Here is a 17,031-nt window from a genome sequence, read left to right on the forward strand (position 1 = left end):
ACAAAAAGACTCATAATTTTTGGGAAAAAAAGGCCTTCCTAGCAAGTAGGAGAGGCTGTGGTACATAACTGAAAATGCTGTATTCCTAGTCAATAAAATATCAAATTAGTTAGGGCTACTCGTGCATCTTGTGGCTAGTGATGAAACCCCTCACAGTAACTACCATTTATAGCTTTATAGTTGCACTGATATCTGCAGCCATAAATAAGTATACATAAATTGTGGAACTGCAGTGCTCTCCCAGGAACTGCAACAGTCAGTGCCCCGCAGCAGCAGACACTCTGTCCTGGCTGTCCCACCACCCAGTTCTGCCCACTGAGGCGAGCATTGGGCTCTTGGGAAACCCCTGGGCAGCCATACCAGAAGACCTGCTGGCGCAGGGTCCTCGTAGTGGCAACACCATATTCTTCTTCTTTCTCTGCTGCACTTCCTCGAATACTGATTTGTGTCTGTAGATCTCCAGATCCATGGGTTTAATTTTGTATCTGTGCAGTGGTCTATTTACATGCTTTTAACACGTCTCAGTTCACACATGCTTAGTAGAGACTTGTTAGAATATGACAGCTAAATTCTCAGAAGGCTCTGTCCACAGTGAACCTGCTCCAGCTCAGAGGTATGGAAGCAGAGCAGGACTTCCCCTGCAGTTGCTGCTGCAGGCCCCTTTTCACCAGGCACCAGAGCACAGAATAAAGAGACTATATTTTCTGGGGTTTTTTAGACTCCTTTCTGGTGCCCAGGTAGCCCAGAGGATGAGGAGGAAGCACCCTGATTGAAGTGCAAATGGAGGGGGGTTGGAAAGTAGGGTAGGACACGAGGCCAGGGGAAATGGAACAAGAGTGAGTAGTTAAGTGCTCTAAATGATCTAAATTTACTCTTCTGAGGAGTCATTAGTAGATGACTGGGATGGGGAGCTAAGGAGGGGCTCATGGAAAACTAGAACCTGGTCTGAAGAAGTGGGTCTGTCCCACGAAAGCTCACCTAATAAACCATTTTGCTAGTCTTTAAAGTGCTACTTGACTGCTTTTTGTTTCGATAGAGCCAGAGGGTGTGGGAGGCTGGAACTGGGACAAAGAGACTGAACGGTAGCAGAAGGGTTCAGATTTGTGAAAGAGTGGAAGACAGGCATAAAGATCTGGAAGCATGGGAGAACACTCAGGAACATCAGGTTCTTCTTCGAGTGGTCCCCGTGGGTGCTCCACAATAGGTCCAATAGGCTCGCCCGGCGCCGCAGATCAGAAATCTTCTAGCAGTTTCTCCTGGATCGCACATTCGCCGGCGCGCGCCGCCCCCCTGCACGCCCCCGGCCGCGTGCACAATCTGGTCCCCGCCAGTTCCTTCTCAACCGCCATCGGCTGCAGACGGAATCCACTCAGGCTAAGGCCAGAGTCAGATTACTTAGTGGTTTTTTTCCACGTGTGATTTGTTGTTTTTCGGTTATTAAACAAAAAAAAAAAAAAAAAAAAAAAGAGAGAAAGCAAAGACAAAGAGAATACCAGCAAAAAAAAAAAGGAAAAAGAGAGGAGCGGAGAAGAAAAGAGCAGACGTGAAGGCCATTAGGCCGCCCGGTGCCGCGGGCCGGTGATCACTCTTTGGGGTGGAAAGGCACGGATTAAGTGCTAAGTACCCTCAACAATGAAGGACTCACCACAATGGCCTCTTCAGGTTTCACACAGCGTGAGTCATGCCGTGAAGCTATGCCGGCCTCCGTGGGGCATAGCGAAGGCATCCGACGCCTGGGGGAATTACAGGCTACCCGGCCGTGTTCTCACTGTGCTTTGACACCCCCCGCCCCAGTGCAGAAATGGAGGGAACTCTCCCTGGCTTGATCCTTGCCGTGCACCTGCAGCGAGCAGGACAAGTGGAGCACACAGCTACCGGCCACATACTCAGGCAGCGGCACCGTCACAGGCGGCACAGACCCCCGCGGCACCAGCGGTGCAGGGGTGCCAGGCACGGAGCTTGCAGGCACCGGAGGGGGATAGCCGCGCAGCACCGCAGCTGATGGTGCCCAGCGCAGTGCTAACAGAGGGGCCGAGATTCCCGGCAGGGGAGGGGGCGGTGCCGGCCCCGCAGTGGAGGGGCAAGGCAACATCAAAAACCCGGCACCGCAGTCCATCTCTGGACAGGGCTGCTCTGCTGTTAGCACCAAGCCCTCCCCCTGTGATACACACGCCGCACCGAAGGCCTGTGTCTCCACCAGCACATCAAGGGATAAAAAAAAAAACAAAAAAAACTCCTTCTCCATTCCTCCAACCAATGTCACCACGGCTTGGGCCACCTTCGCCATTTTCTGGGATTGGATCCCCTGGAGTACTATCACAAGCCAGTTTCACCTCTATCGGTGTCGTCGCGGAGGTCTCGCTCTCCCAGACATCGGGGGTACACACCCCGAGAGTGGTCCACGTCTCCATCTCCGGACCCTTGCCCATGCTGCCATGGTCGTCCTTATCATGCTGGACTCAGACAAACCACAGGCCTGCACCCAGGGGCAGATTCCCCTCCCCCCGGCTGCTCAATACCCCCATGGGTGCTCCCGATCGGGGACGGAAACACAGTTGTCTGAAGGGGAGTTAATTTTAGAACCCCGAGACTTTCCTTCACAATCCTCCAGCGAACAAGTGTGTCATTGTCCGTGGGAACCCGAGAGTTCGAGGGAAGTTTACCTTAGGGGTTCCTCCCCAGACGAGGCCATAGCCCCCAGGGATGTCTCTCCCCTGGATGACCTTAAACAGTTTCAGGAGCTGTTTTAAAGGGTGGCTTTCACGCATGACATTCAAACGGCAGAGGTGCAGGAGAAACATCACAAACTCCTGAAAAATTTGAGACCTCTGGCTTCATCCAAAATTGCTATTCTGCTGGACAAAGCCATTCTGGAGTCAGCCATTACTATATGGCAGACTCCGGCCTCTGTTCCGCCTACGAATGAGAGAGCGGATAAGAAATACTTCATCCCGGCAAAGGGCATGAAGTTCCTCTTCAGTCACGCACAACCAAATTCTTTGGTGCTCGGGTTGTCCCAGCAGAGGTCAAAGGCTTCTCAGTACAAATCGGGGGACTGGACAAAGATGCTAAGAAGCTAGAGCTGTTTGGCAGGAAGGTATATTCCTCTCCTATCCTGCGATTGAGAGTGGCAAATTATGGGCACACCTAGCAAACCATAATTGTGATACTTTCTCCGGGCTTTCTCCCCTCATGGATTCACTTCCAGAAAACAAAAAGCCGGTGTTAAAGGTGATTGTTCAAGAGGGCTACGCAGCATCGCGGACAGGAGCCCAGATTGCCCTGGACGTGGTGGACACGGTGGTACGTTCAACAGCTACAGCAGTGGTCATGCATAGAGAATCCTGGCCCCAGACGTCGGGTATCTCGAGGGACCTACAGGCGAAGATCATGGACCTTCGCTTTTGATACACAAGAGCTGTTTGCTGACTCAACCGACTCGGTCCCTTGCTCCAGTAAGGAGTTGAGAGCTACACTTAGAACCTCGGACATTTATACTCCCCCATACAGGAGGGGAAAAATTTTATCCTCAGCAAAGACGCTACGCTTACAACCACAGCGTGCTCAATATCAATGGGGCTACAGCCAAGGGCGCTATCAATAGTGGCAACAGTACAGAACCCCTAGGCAATGTTCTCAACAAAGCCGTATGCCCTCAGGTCAGGCCTCAAAGGCAACAAGTTTGATGGGTATGTCGGGGGCTGCACTATCAATACCCTCGCTCAATGCCACTCTCGTCTCATGTTCCATCATCGCCTCAGACCATTCCACTCCCAATGGCAAAAGATCACCACAGACATATGGGTGCTGGAGATCATAGCCACAGGTTACGCGATTCCCTCCCAGTTGCGTCCACCGACGAAGCCTCCCACCAACCCTCACCTCAGGGACGCTGCCACGAGGCGAGGCTCAAGCAAAAGGTGACTCACCTTATGTTCATAAGGGCGGTGGAAAGAGTGCCGGAATAATTCCAGGGGAACGTTTGTATTCACGCTACTTCCTACCAGAGAAGAAAACAGGACACTGGAGGCCCATCTTAGATCTTCGGGGCCTCAATCGTTACTTGCGCAAGCAACAGTTTCGGATGATCACAGTTGCTTTGATACTCACTGCACTGGACGATGGAGACTGGGTTGCAGCACTCGACTTACGAGATGCTTACTTTCATATAACAACCCAACCGGCACACGGACGCTTCCTCCGCTTCACGGTCGGCCAGGAGCGCTTCCAGCACAGGGTTCTTCCGTTTGGCCTCTCCTCGGCCCCCAGAGTCTTTACCAAAACCCTGGCAGTGGTGTCAGCCTACCTGCACAGACAGGGGGGTTTTATTTTTCCTTGATCTAGGCGACTGCCTGCTGAAAGGGGACCTCGAAGGCAGAGGTCTCACGCATGATACGCGTCACAGTGTACATGTTTCTTCGCTGGGTCTAGTCATCAACCTTGCAAAGTCAAAGTCCGAACCCACACAACATATAGAGTTTATAGGGGCACGCAGAAACTCTATCACAGCAAAGGTGTACCTACCCGACGCCCGCTTCCGCGCAATCAGTTCGCTGCTGAAAGTCGTCACATACAGCCCCACGGTGCCGGTCTTAACGTGCCTACAGCTGCTGGGCCATATGGCGGCAGCGATGTTTGTGGTACAGAATGCCAGATTGCACATGTCAAGCCTGTAACATTGGCTGGTGAGCGTTTACAAACCGGCATCCCACACTGTCCACAGGGTGGTGTCGCCCACAACAGAGGTGCGCCGATCCCTGGCGTGGTGAGAAAACCCCGAGAATCTGCTAGTGGGGGTGCCTTTTCACCAACCACAAATTTCTATTTTTCTTACCACCGACGCCTCCCACATGGGATGGGGAGCGCACATCGGCGACAAGGTAACGCAAGGGCTATGGTCCCCTGCAGAACAGGCACTGCACATACCCATACTGGAGCTCAGAGCAGTGTTCAACGCCTGCAGACATTTTCGAGATTACCTACCTGGCAAAGTAGTTGGGATTCAATACCGACAATACCTCCAGTATGTTCTACATCAATCGACAAGGAGGAGCATGATCCCGTGCCCTATGTGCGGAAGCACTCCAATCGTGGAATCGGTGCATCGCCAACAACATGACGTTGAAAGCCTCGTACTTGCCGGGCGCTCACACTGTGAATGCAGATCAGCCAAGCAGGTGCTGCACAATCACGCACGAATGGCAGATCCGCTCCGATCTGCTACAGCACATTTTTCGTACATGGGGGTTTCCCCAGATTGATTTGTTTGCCACCCAGTACAAAAAAAATGTGCCCCCAGTACTTCTCCAGGGCAGGAGTGGGGCGGGGGTCCCTGGGGGACGCATTCATGTTTTCATGGAAGGGCTCCCTACTTTACACGTTTCCCCCCGCAGCGCTTATCCGCAAGGTCTTGCACATAGCCAGAAGGGAGAGAGCCCGCATGATACTCATAGCCCCGCTTGGGATAGGCAGCAATGTTTTCCCTTGCTTCTGCGCATGTCGGACCACCCACTGCTCCCCCTGCTGGTGGCGCCGGACTTACTCATGCGGGCTCAAGGGTCCATAGTGCACCCGCACCCTCAGGGTCTGCACCTACAAGCATGGCTAATCCATGGCTCAGATCCTTAAAGAGCACATGTACAGAGGGAGCACAAGTAGTCCTGGAATGTAGCCAAAGGACCTCCACCAGGAGGACTTGCAAGCAGAGATGGACTCGATTCACAGCCCGGTGTTCCGCCAAGCAGTTAGCTCCCCTTGACGTCCCTATACCTGTAATACTAGAATACTTACTGGACCTCAAGAGAGGCGGGTTTTTCTCTATCCTCGCTAAAGGTCCACCTGGCCGCTATATCAACCTTTCGGCATACAGAGGAAGGGCCCACGGTATTTGCCCATCCTATCATTACCAGGCCCTTGAAGGGGCTGGTAAACCTGCACCCCCCCCTCGGAAACCACTTCCACCATCGTGGAATTTGGACTTGGTGCTCAGTACGCTATCGGGTCCACCTTTTGCACCATTAGCCACAGTTCCCCTACGTCTCCTTATGATAAAAACAACCTTCCTCCTTGCAGCTACGTCAGCCCGCAAGGTGAGTGAGCTCACGGCAGCGATGGCAATGCCGCACTGCACAGTATTCTCAAAGGAGGCGGTAGCCTTAAGGCTGCACCCAGCCTTTGCTCCAAAAGTCTCTTCGGAGTCCAATCTTAACGACCCAATAGTTTTACCCTCGTTTTACCCGAAGCCTCACAGCTCCAGCAAGGAGGCACGCCTGCATCTCCTAGATGTGAGGAGGGCATTGGCCTTCTACACAGACAGAACTAATTTCTTCCGGAAAACGGACAGGCTTCTAGTCTCTCTCGCTCCTGGGTCAAAGGGAGAAGGTCTCTCTTCACGAAGAATCTCAAAGGACATTGCGTCCTGTATAAAAACGTGCTTCGAGCTTCCAAAGACTCCTTTGCTGGCCCCGCCCAGGGCTCACTCCACCAGGGCCGTGGTGGCGTCAACAGCCTTCTTCAAGGGCATCGCGTTAACAGACACCTGTAGAACGGCGACCTGGTCATCCTATGACACCTTCGCCAAGCATTATGCCCTGCCTCGGGTATTCTAAGAGGATACCCGTCTGTCAACAGCAGTCCTCTCGGGGGCAAGCTGCACATAAACCGATTACCCACTTCCTTACTTGGGTTACTGCTGGGTAGTCACCTATTGTGGAGCACCCACGGGGACCACTCGAAGAAGAAAGAGAAGTTACTCACCTTTAGTAACGATGGTTCTTCGAGATGTGTCCCCATGGGTGCTCTACCACCCGCCCATCCTCCCCGCTTCGGATCTCTGTCTAGTGTTTTTCAGGAGCCTCCGAGGCGGTTGGTCAAGGAACTGGCGGGGACCGGATCGTGCACGCGGCCGGGGCCGCGTAGGGGGGCAGCACGTGCCAGCGCATGCACGATCCAGGAGAAACTGCTAGAAGATTTCCGATCTGCGGCGCCGGGCGAGCCCGTCACCTATTGGACCTATTGTGGAGCACCCACGGGGACACATCTCGAAGAACCATCGTTACTACAGGTGAGTAACTTCGCTTTCTTGAGTCTCAACATTCTTCTGCTAGCAAGTAGCTGTTGAACCACTGGCAAAAAACATGCTGCATCTCCCTCTAGTGGCTGGCTGTACTATTACGTTCAGTTATTGTCTGAGAAGGGTAGCCGTGTTAGTCCTGTAGCTTCACTAACAACAAGCAGTCCTGTAGCACCTTAAAGATGAACACATGTATGGGGTAATGAACTTTAATGGGTGAGACCCACTTGTTTTTTTATTTAAAACAAAGATGCAAATGCAGTTGCTTATCTCATGGATTCGCCTGAAATGTGAGTGGTTTCATAAGTGTTAGTCATATTACTGTCGTATTTCTTAACTATGTCCCGTTTGACAAAACTGTAAGCTAGGGAGAGATGATTCATGTTAAAATCTAGCTTACTCCTCTGGTGCTTCTGAACAGAAATGTTTCCATGGTTAGAAAATGATTTTTTTCCCCCCGTGTCAGGAGCCTGAAATAGGTCAAGGTTGCTTTTAGGATCCCTTGTGTCTGTTGTTAATGTACATTGCTGTCCCTAATTGCTGCAGTATAGTTGTTGACATGAGGATGTGAGACATTACTGTTTTTGTGAACATTGTAGATATTGTGGATATTTTCAAAGCCATATTCACCTCTAGCAATTTATCCCAGTTGGTGCTGCTGTACTATAAAATTCAGATAATGAGGCTTCATGAATAGGTGAACTTGTCACGGTATCAAGTAATGTCTTGACCTGTCTCTGGAAAATCCTGTCACCACCCCCAGTAGATTACAATATCTTGTAAATTAGCCACTACAGTCTGTGGTACTTCTAAAAACCTGGCTGAGAGAATGCCAAGGGAGTGTGTAGAAACAGCTGTTAAAAGATGGTTAGTGTGTTAACCAAAAGCAACAAGACGGAGTCAGGTGTGCTTAGCCAAGGAGTAGAATGCAGAAGCACGGTGGTGAGTGTGTTAAATAAAACATAAAGAAACTCTCAAGCTCATGAGAGAAAATATTTGTACTTAGCTGACTTCTGTAAATACTCTTTCTTTAAAAATTGTTCTGTAACTTGGAGCCAAGATGCTGGAGAGATTAGACTGAATAGCTGGAGAAAGCGTCGCTCTGATGCCAGTTTTTGGGTGCAGTGTCAGAATAAGAGTGTTTGCTGTAACCGAGACGAAGAAATTGACAATACAAATTGTGCACTAAATAAAGAGATACGCATCCTTTTTAAAATATACATTTGGAACTTCATTCCATTTGAGAGCTAGTCTGTAAATAGTTTACTTCTCATTCAGACCTCTCATGAACACTCAGGTTTAATGTGATTTGCTCAGAAACAGGTACATTTGCACATGCGTATAGACACACACACTCTGTTACGTATGTTGTGCTGCTTGCATCTTTCAGCAGTTATGTAATTTTTGCTGTAATCCATCTTGTCCTTCCTATTGTTACTGAGGCATTCCACTGTCAGAAATTACACCATGGCTGATCTGCTTACTGCAAGTTGCTCTGCATGAGAGGATAGTTTTGCCCTGACAGAGCCCCTTGAAGTCAGAGGAAGCAGGAATTGACCCATGGAATGAGTTGCAGGATTGGTTCGTAACATTGGTAATTCTTCAGCACAGCGATGGTGGGTTTTAGCTGTGGGATGCCTATCACACTACTGGGTGCTGTGAAATTATCACTAACAAGCGCCCATGAAACCAAAGATGACTTTTTCTTTTCTTATAAAAGGTCGGTTGTCCATGAATATAGCACTGCATCTCTTTTGGCAGAAAAACAAGCCATTGAGTTGTCTTGGGAGTCAGACTGTTAAGGCGATGTGCAGTATAGACTGTCTCATTTGTCAGAGAATCTCCAGAGCGCTGGCATTCAGTGTTGGCAGTGCCAAGCATGCACTGCCATTTCATCGCTAAGGAGAGCACCAAAATGTCGTTCAAAGCCCACCTCTTTCAATAGAAATACTCAATGAAATGCCAAGAACTTAAGATGGTTCTGTTGGCACCGCACCCAAATTCTGTCTGTACAGCCCAGCTCCGTGGGCTGGGGCTGAGGCTGGGAGCTAGAGACCTTGCCTGCCCAGCAGCAGCTGGGGAGGAACAGGAGCCTCCACACCTGTCCTGTGGAGCTAGGGAACGGAGCCAGGGCCCCTTGGATGTCCCGTGGCAGCTCACCTAGGAGTGCAGGGCTGTCTGTGGGCAGAAGTCGTGGACCTCCCCTTGGCTACATCTGCACTAGCCCAAAACGGCCCTTTCGAAGTTTACTAATGAGGCGCTGAAATGCATATTCAGCGTCTCATTAGCATGCAGGTGGCCGCAACACTTCGAAGTAGGTGGGGTCCTTTCGAAAAGGAGCCCCATCTGAACAAGCCACGCGGCAGCGAGTCGTGTCAATTTCGAAGTCCCCTTATTCCCATCTGCTCATAGGAATAAGGGGACTTTGAAGTACCCGGGGTCCTTTCGAAAAGGATCCCCGTCTGGACGAGCCGCGTGGCAGCAAGCCGTGTCAATTTCGAAGTGCCGCGGCCACCCGCATGCTAATGAGACGCTGAATATGTATTTCAGCGCTTCATTAGTAAACTTTGAAAGGGCCATTTGCATAGCAATTTTGAAGTTTTGGGCTAGTGTAGAGACAGCCCTTGTATGACAAGTTCTCTTGTTCAGGACCTGCCAGGTCCCAACCACGCTGGAAAAAGGAGGTGCAACCTGTATTTCTAACTTCAAATACAGGAATAATACATGCACAGAAATAAAAAAAAAATCATTTTCAGTCAGCAGAACTGACAGCAACCCCAGGGCATGGTGAGAGGAGTGTGGCTTAAGCCTCTGGAAGGGGTAGGGCCCGGGGCAGTCAGCCATTAGCAACACTCAGGCTGCGGTGCTGGGAGCCCCACTTCCCTCAGAGACATGTGGAGTGGCAGAACAGTGCTGCCACGTTTCAAAGGATCCCAGTTCATCTGCCCCTTTTGGTCCCCCATTGGTGGGTCAGTATTCAGAAGATTACTTTTCAAATGATAGCTTAAAATAAGTATTATGCCTAAAACATTTTCACTTATGCATCATCATAAGCATATTCTCATAAAGAATATGAAACACATGGTCCAGTATGTTTGCTATCAAAATTGACTTGTCATGTAAACAGTCATCTTTGAATGCAGATTTCCAAAATCCTCAACAGTGATTGGGGAAAAAAAAAAAGTAATTTCTGCTTTTATAGTGAGACTGGACCCCGACTTTAGATGTCTGCAGGATGGTTAGTGCTTCCAATGAGAGGCCAGAAATTTTAGGAATTATGGGGGGGGTCAGAAAGAAACCTTTTTAGATATTAGATTCAGTCTGAGAATGCTAAAAGCTGTATGTACCTGCCAGTACTCTCGGTTCTTCCTCAGGTGTCCCCGTAGGTGCTCCACGATAGGTGTCGGGCTTGCCCCGGTGCCGCAGGTCGGATCTTTCCAGCAGTTTCTGCCGGACTGCACATGCGCCGGCGCCCACCACTCCCTTGCGTGCTCCCGGCCACGTGCGCGATCCGGTCCCCACCAGTTCCTCTTTAACCACCATCGGCTGCAGACGGAATCCGCTCAGGCTACGGCCAGAGTTAGCGTATTTAATGTTTTTAAAGTGTTTAGAGTTTCTTTTTCAGTCTTTTACCTTAGCTTGTTATTGTTTTCAAAAAAAAAAAAAGAAAAGAGTAAAAAGTAAAGTTTTACAGCCTTAGTAGCAAGCGGAGCACCAGAGGCCCGGGGATGTAAGGCCATTAGTCCGAGAGGGGAACAAGCACAGAGAAGGTGCTAAGTACCCTATTAACAACTCAAAGACTCACCACATTGTCCTCGTCAGGATTCAAAAAGTGAGAGTCATGTCGCGAAGCGATGCCGGCCTCCGATGGGCACAGTCAGTGCATTAGGTGCCTCGGGGAATCTCATGTCACCCAGAAATGCTCCTTCTGCGCAAAGCTCACAGCCAGAGCAAGGAAGGACAGACAGATGCGGCTGAAAATGCAGCTGTTTGACAAGGCCCTCCAGCCAGACGCGCCGGAGCGGCCTCAGCAGGAGGGACCCGCAGGGGCCCATAAAAGGAAAGCTGCTTCCCTAACCCCATCAGCGCAAAAACGGAGGAAGTTTTCACCAACCCGATCCCTGCCAGCAGCCACAGCGAGCGGGACGGGTGGAGCGCATAGCCCCCAGCCGCAGTCACAGCTGAGCGGCGGCGGCGCAGAAACGCACGTGGCAGAGGCTGAGCCTCCGAAAAACAAACAGCCACTCAGCACTGTGGGCAGGGCGGCCGCCAGGCAAGCGGCGGAACCGGCGGCACCGCAGCTAGCGGCACCGACCCCCGGGGAACCGGTGGTGCAGAGCTCGCAGGCACGCGGCCTGCAGGCAACAGGGGAGACCACCCGCGTGGCACCGCAGCGGAGCGTGCCGAGTGCGGCACAGACAGCGGGGCCGAGATCCCCGACGTGGAAAGGGGCGGAGCCAGCCCCACAGGGGATGGGAAAGGCAGCACAGAAAACCCGGCACTGCAGCCCTTCTCCAGACAGGGCTGCAGGGCTACTCGATCTAAGCCCTCCACTTATGCTGCGGACTCCAACGAGGCGGCAGGGGTCACCTCCAGTATACCCTGAGCCCCCATCCCCGTTCCTACAGCCAGCATTACCATGGCTCGGACCACCATCGCCCTTCCTCGGCTTTGAACCCCTGGAGTACTGCCACAAATCAGTCTCTCCATTATCTCAATCACCCAGACAATCTCACTCCCCCAGACGCAGGGGGTATGCGCCTCCAGACTGGTCCAGGTCTCCATCTCCGGAACAGTGCCCGTGTTGCCATGGTCGCCCCTATCACGTGGGGCATAGACACCATAGGCATACTCCCAGGGACAGATCCCCCCCCCCCCCCCCCAGACGTTTCAATATCCCCGAGGGCAATCGCGGACGGGGACGGAAACGCAGATATCTCAGGGAGAGTTGATTCTGGAACCCCGAGATTTTCCCTCGCAAGTATCTAGCGAGAGGATGTATCACCGTCAACGAGACCCAGAGGGGTCCAGAGAGGCGTACCCTAGCGGTTCCTCGCTATCTTCCCCTGACGAGGCCACAGCCCCAGGGGACATCCATCCTCCGGACGATCTCAAACCATTCCAAGAGCTGTTTAAAAGGGTGGTGGCCTTCACGCAAGGCATCCAAACAGCAGAGGTGCAGGAGAAGCACCATAAGCTCCTTAAAAACCTGAGACCTCCGGCCTCTTCCAAAATAGCTATTCCGCTTGATGAAGCAATCATGGAGTCCGCCACCACAATATGGCAGACCCCTGCGTCCACTCCGCCAAAAACAAGAGAGCGGATAAGAAGTACTTCGTCCCGGCGAAGGGCATGGAGTTCCTGTTCAGCCACCCACAACCAAATTCTCTGGTGGTGGAATCGTCTCAACAGAGGTCGAAAACTTCTCAGTACAAGGCAGGGGGAACGGACAAAGATGCCAAGAAACTAGAGTTGTTCGGCAGAAAGGTCTACTCCTTCTCTACCCTACTGTTGAGAATGGCGAATTACGCAGCGCATCTAGCAAACCATAATTTCGACAACTACTCCAGGCTGACTTCCCTCATGGACTCGCTTCCAGAGGACAAGAAGCCGGTGCTGAAGGCCATCGTGCAGGAAGGCTACGCAGCCTCGAGGACAGGAGTTCAGATCGCCCTAGACATAGCGGATACGGCAGCATGCTCAACACCTACGGCAGTGGTCATGTGCAGGGAGTCCTGGCTTCAGACATCGGGTATCCCGAGGGATCTGCAGGCGAAGATCGTCGATCTCCTCCCCTTTGACATGCAGAAGCTGTTTGCTGAATCAACCGACTCGGTCCTTCATTCCAGTAAAGACTCAAGAGCTACTCTCAGGACCTTGGGGATTTACACCCCTCCATACAGAGAGAAAAAGTATTACCCCCAACAAAGACGATACCAGTATCAACCACAGCGTCCCCAGTACCACAGGGGCTACGAGCAAGGGCGACATCAACAGTACCAACAGTACAGAACTCCCAGGCGACGTTCTCAACAGAGCCGTGCATCCTTGGGGCAGGGCCAAAGGTCACAAGTTTGACACACAGATTGAGGGCTGCACTATCACTACCATCGCGCAATGTCATCCGAAGCTACTATTCCACCATCGCCTCCGAGTATTCTATGCCCAATGGCAAAAGATCACCATAGACAAATGGGTACTGGAGATCATAGCCACGGGTTACGCGATTCCCTTCCAGTCGCTCCCACCGCCACGACCTCCACCCAGACCCCACCTAAAGGACTCCTCCCACAAAGCAAGACTCAAGCAGGAGGTAGACCATCTTATCCTTATAGGGGCAGTGGAAAGAGTGCCGGAGCAACTCCGAGGGAAAGGGTTCTACTCAAGATACTTCCTCACAGAGAAAAAGACAGAAGGCTGGAGGCCCATCCTAGATCTTCGAGGCCTCAACCGGTACTTGCGCAAGCAACGCTTTCAGATGATCACAGTCGCCTCTATACTTACGGCACTGGACGATGGAGATTGGTTCGCAGCCCTCGACTTACAAGACGCGTATTTCCACATAACTATTCACCCGGCTCGCAGGCGTTTTCTCCGGTTTATGGTAGGCAAAGAACATTTTCAGTACAAGGTTCTGCCGTTCAGCCTCTCCTCGGCCCCCAGAGTCTTCACCAAGACCTTGGCAGTGGTGTCAGCCTACCTGCACAGACAGGGAGTGTTTATATTCCCATATCTGGACAACTGCCTACTGAAAGAGGCCTCGAAGGAGGAGGTACTTCGCATGATACGCGTCACAGCAGACACATTCTCTTCGCTGTGCCTGGTCATCAATCTGGCAAAATCAAAGAGACCCCACACAGGACATAGAGTTCATAGGGGCACATATAAATTCCATCACAGCAAGGGTTTATCTTCCAGATGCCCGCTTTCGCGCCATTGGTTCCCTCATTCAGGTCATCACCTTCAGCCCTACGGTGCCGGTTCTGACGTGCTTACAGCTGCTGGGCCACATGGCAGCAGCAGCGTTTGTGGTACAGAACGCCCGATTGCATATGCGCAGCATGCAGCACTTGCTGGCGAGCGTCTACAAACCGGCAGCACACACCGTCCACAGGGTGGTGTTGCCCACGACAGAGGTGCGCAGATCCCTGCAATGGTGTGTCCTATTGCCCTTTGGAAAGTGTCTTATTAGATAAAGTATACCTTTTAATAACAAGAACATAATTTTCTAGAAAGTTAAAGTGCAAAGGATATTAACTTCTGTTGGTTTGTAGAGTAATTGCAAGAGCTTAACTGCCTCAGCCATCATAGCATTTATGGCTAGTCCTGATAGTGTCATACGTATTAGAATTCATTATTGTCTGCAAGGTTAGAGAAACCTAAGAACAAACCAAAGGCATCCGTGGTATAGTCATGTGCTTGCAACCAGCATAAAACGTATTGGCTAGTGCTGGCAGCTTGAAGCAAATGAGCAGTCTTGAACATTCAAAATGGTCACTAATTTGCATATGTGAGCAGCTCATTTGCATATTCACAGCAGAAAACGAACAATGAATATGTGATTCTTCCGGCAAAAAACCCCTCTGTCACCAGCCTGTTATACCTGATTTTTTTTCAGGTTAAGGGACTGGAGACTGAGGTGTGTTTTGGCTGGCAGAACCACATCTTCACTGCTCATTTTCTGCCATAAATATGGGAATGATCCACTTAGATACACAAACAAGCAGGCATTTTGAATTTTCAAGGCTGCTCATTTGCATCAAGCTGCCGGCACTGGGGGCAAGCATAGCGCTAGCCATTAAGTAAAGGAGGATATGTCACTCATATAAGGGCTGTATAAACATATTTTTCATGCAAGAAAGTAGAGGATAATTTTCCAGAAATTGAATTCAAGGTACGTATGTCATTGTCTTTTGCTAGACCTTATTTGTTTGCTGATCTTTTTTTTTTTTATCCATCCTGAATTCAGTATTTGTGCTGCCAGCTACAAGTAAAGTGTTGCGTGGATTCCTATGAAATGTCTGTAGACTATCAAAAATGTGCTGTTTCCCCGATGATTTTAAAAAAAATATGGAACATATTTTACCACTTTACTAAATATATTTAGGCAACTTTGGCCTGGCAATAACTTTGTCAACAGTTCCAAATGTCAGATTTGTTTAAAATTCTACAGGAAACAACGAAATTGAGTTTGGGGTTTGAAAATGCAATAACCAAATGTTGTGCACAGAGCTGTCTTGTCCAGAGGACATTTTGGGGTGTCCATCCCAGACCCCTTTCTTTCGGAGGCACCAAGGTGACTGCCTTAACCATCCTGCAGGCAGGGCCCAGACGACTACCTGGCAGCTTGGTGAAGGCCAACAGCAGGCTGCTGTGAAGAAGTGGATCACAGTGGGTGGGGAGAGAGTGGCATATTAGAGGCGGGGCTTGAGGAGAGGATGGAGCTGGGCCAGGGTCTGCAGTGTGGGGTAGGTTCTCCTATGCCCCACGGCACAAGAGGGGAGGTTGCCTCAGGCTCTGTGCCCCCCTTTGGGACGGCCCCAGTTGTGCACTCACATGGTAAAGTGAATTGCTTTTATAGAGCTAAACACAGCCGAATCTTGGATATGTTCAAGTATATGGGTTTTATAGCGCTTTCCCCTGTGCCTTCCTAAATTGGCTTTCCATTATTTGCTCCATCAGTGTTTTTCAAGAGCTCTGAAGTCTGAAACCATAGATGCCTTAGAGCATTCTTTGGGAAAATAAGAGTGTGTATTGAAGAGTAGGAGTCTCTCAAACTAGAGGGCACAAATGGGTGTCAGAGATTCATGAGCTTCCTCCTCTTCCTGTATTGCTGAATGAGTGGGTTGCCCTAGAGTGGGAAGAAAGTGACTATGTAAAAGGTGTGGCCCACTGCCTAAGGCACACTTTCAGAGTTGAGAACACTTTAGCTTGCTTGTGCTTAAACAAAAGGGTCTATTGTGGTTGTGATTGAGACCCTCTCATTTGGCCTACCTGACTACCCAGGTGAATTAAGCTAAACTGAATAAAGACCACTTCATTTGTGAAAAACAGCACCCATAGTAGGATTTACAGAAAACTCTTTCATATCCGGCATTCTGTTATCCAGAACTCTCAAACAACCAGCACCTCAACCATAAGTAAATTTTAGTTGCGTTTTCCGTAAGTACAGTATAGTGAAAGTAAATACAAATGAACACAGCAATACAGTGTAAGTTTACAGTGTGCAATACTACTGTTGTTTGGTAAATACAGTACTCTGTATACATTTTTGTTTTTCTTAATATTAAATCTTGTTTTACTTTAGTATCATGCATTGCTAAGTATACCTCTCTGTTAATTCAGAATATTTGAGTAACTGGCAACCTCCCAGTCCCTGGGCTGCCGGATATGAAAGAGTTTACTGTAATGTGGTTTAATCCATTTCAAATATACATCTTTTTGTTAATTTGGGTTAATTTTCCAGGATGCCTTGGTTAGGCAGCCCTTTGTTCCAGTGACTTAGTTTTGTTTCATGTCCTCATGTGTGTTTGAACAGCAGTTAGAATGTAGTGGGAGCTCCCAGCATAAAAAAAATAATCTGAGAGTTTCTGTGAGTTGATTTGTTGTTAATGATCGATGTCTTTTTTGATGATGATGATCTTACTCATTATGATCTGGGGTGTGGAAGTGTTTAAGAAAATATCACTTGGTGCGGAAAGCATATTGCTATCGACTTCATTCCTCTGTTTGAATTTACCACAGCGATTTCACAGAATTGCAGGGAACAGCAGCCGTCAGACCTCCAAGAGCAGTATAAATCTCTCCTCCCCTTCCCCCTATCCCTCTCTGGCCAAGCATTAATCAGTTGCCACAAATCTGGCATAGTTAATACAGGACCTTCCCCCTTCCAGTGCCTGGAGAGGGGCTCTGTACTGGTGTCCTGCTATGCTATCAGCAGAACATAATCCGGGGTAAGC

At 50.0% G+C, this 17,031-nt stretch overlaps 1 protein-coding gene across 4 annotated transcripts in view; it reads left to right on the plus strand.

The window, feature by feature from the left end:
- APP (amyloid beta precursor protein) overlaps positions 1 to 17,031 on the plus strand; it is a 364,206-nt gene that overhangs the window by 180,430 nt on the left and 166,745 nt on the right. The window lies entirely within an intron of this gene.

The sequence above is a fragment of the Carettochelys insculpta genome, chromosome 1 (assembly GCF_033958435.1).
Source record: "Carettochelys insculpta isolate YL-2023 chromosome 1, ASM3395843v1, whole genome shotgun sequence".
Lineage (NCBI taxonomy): Eukaryota > Metazoa > Chordata > Testudines > Carettochelyidae > Carettochelys > Carettochelys insculpta.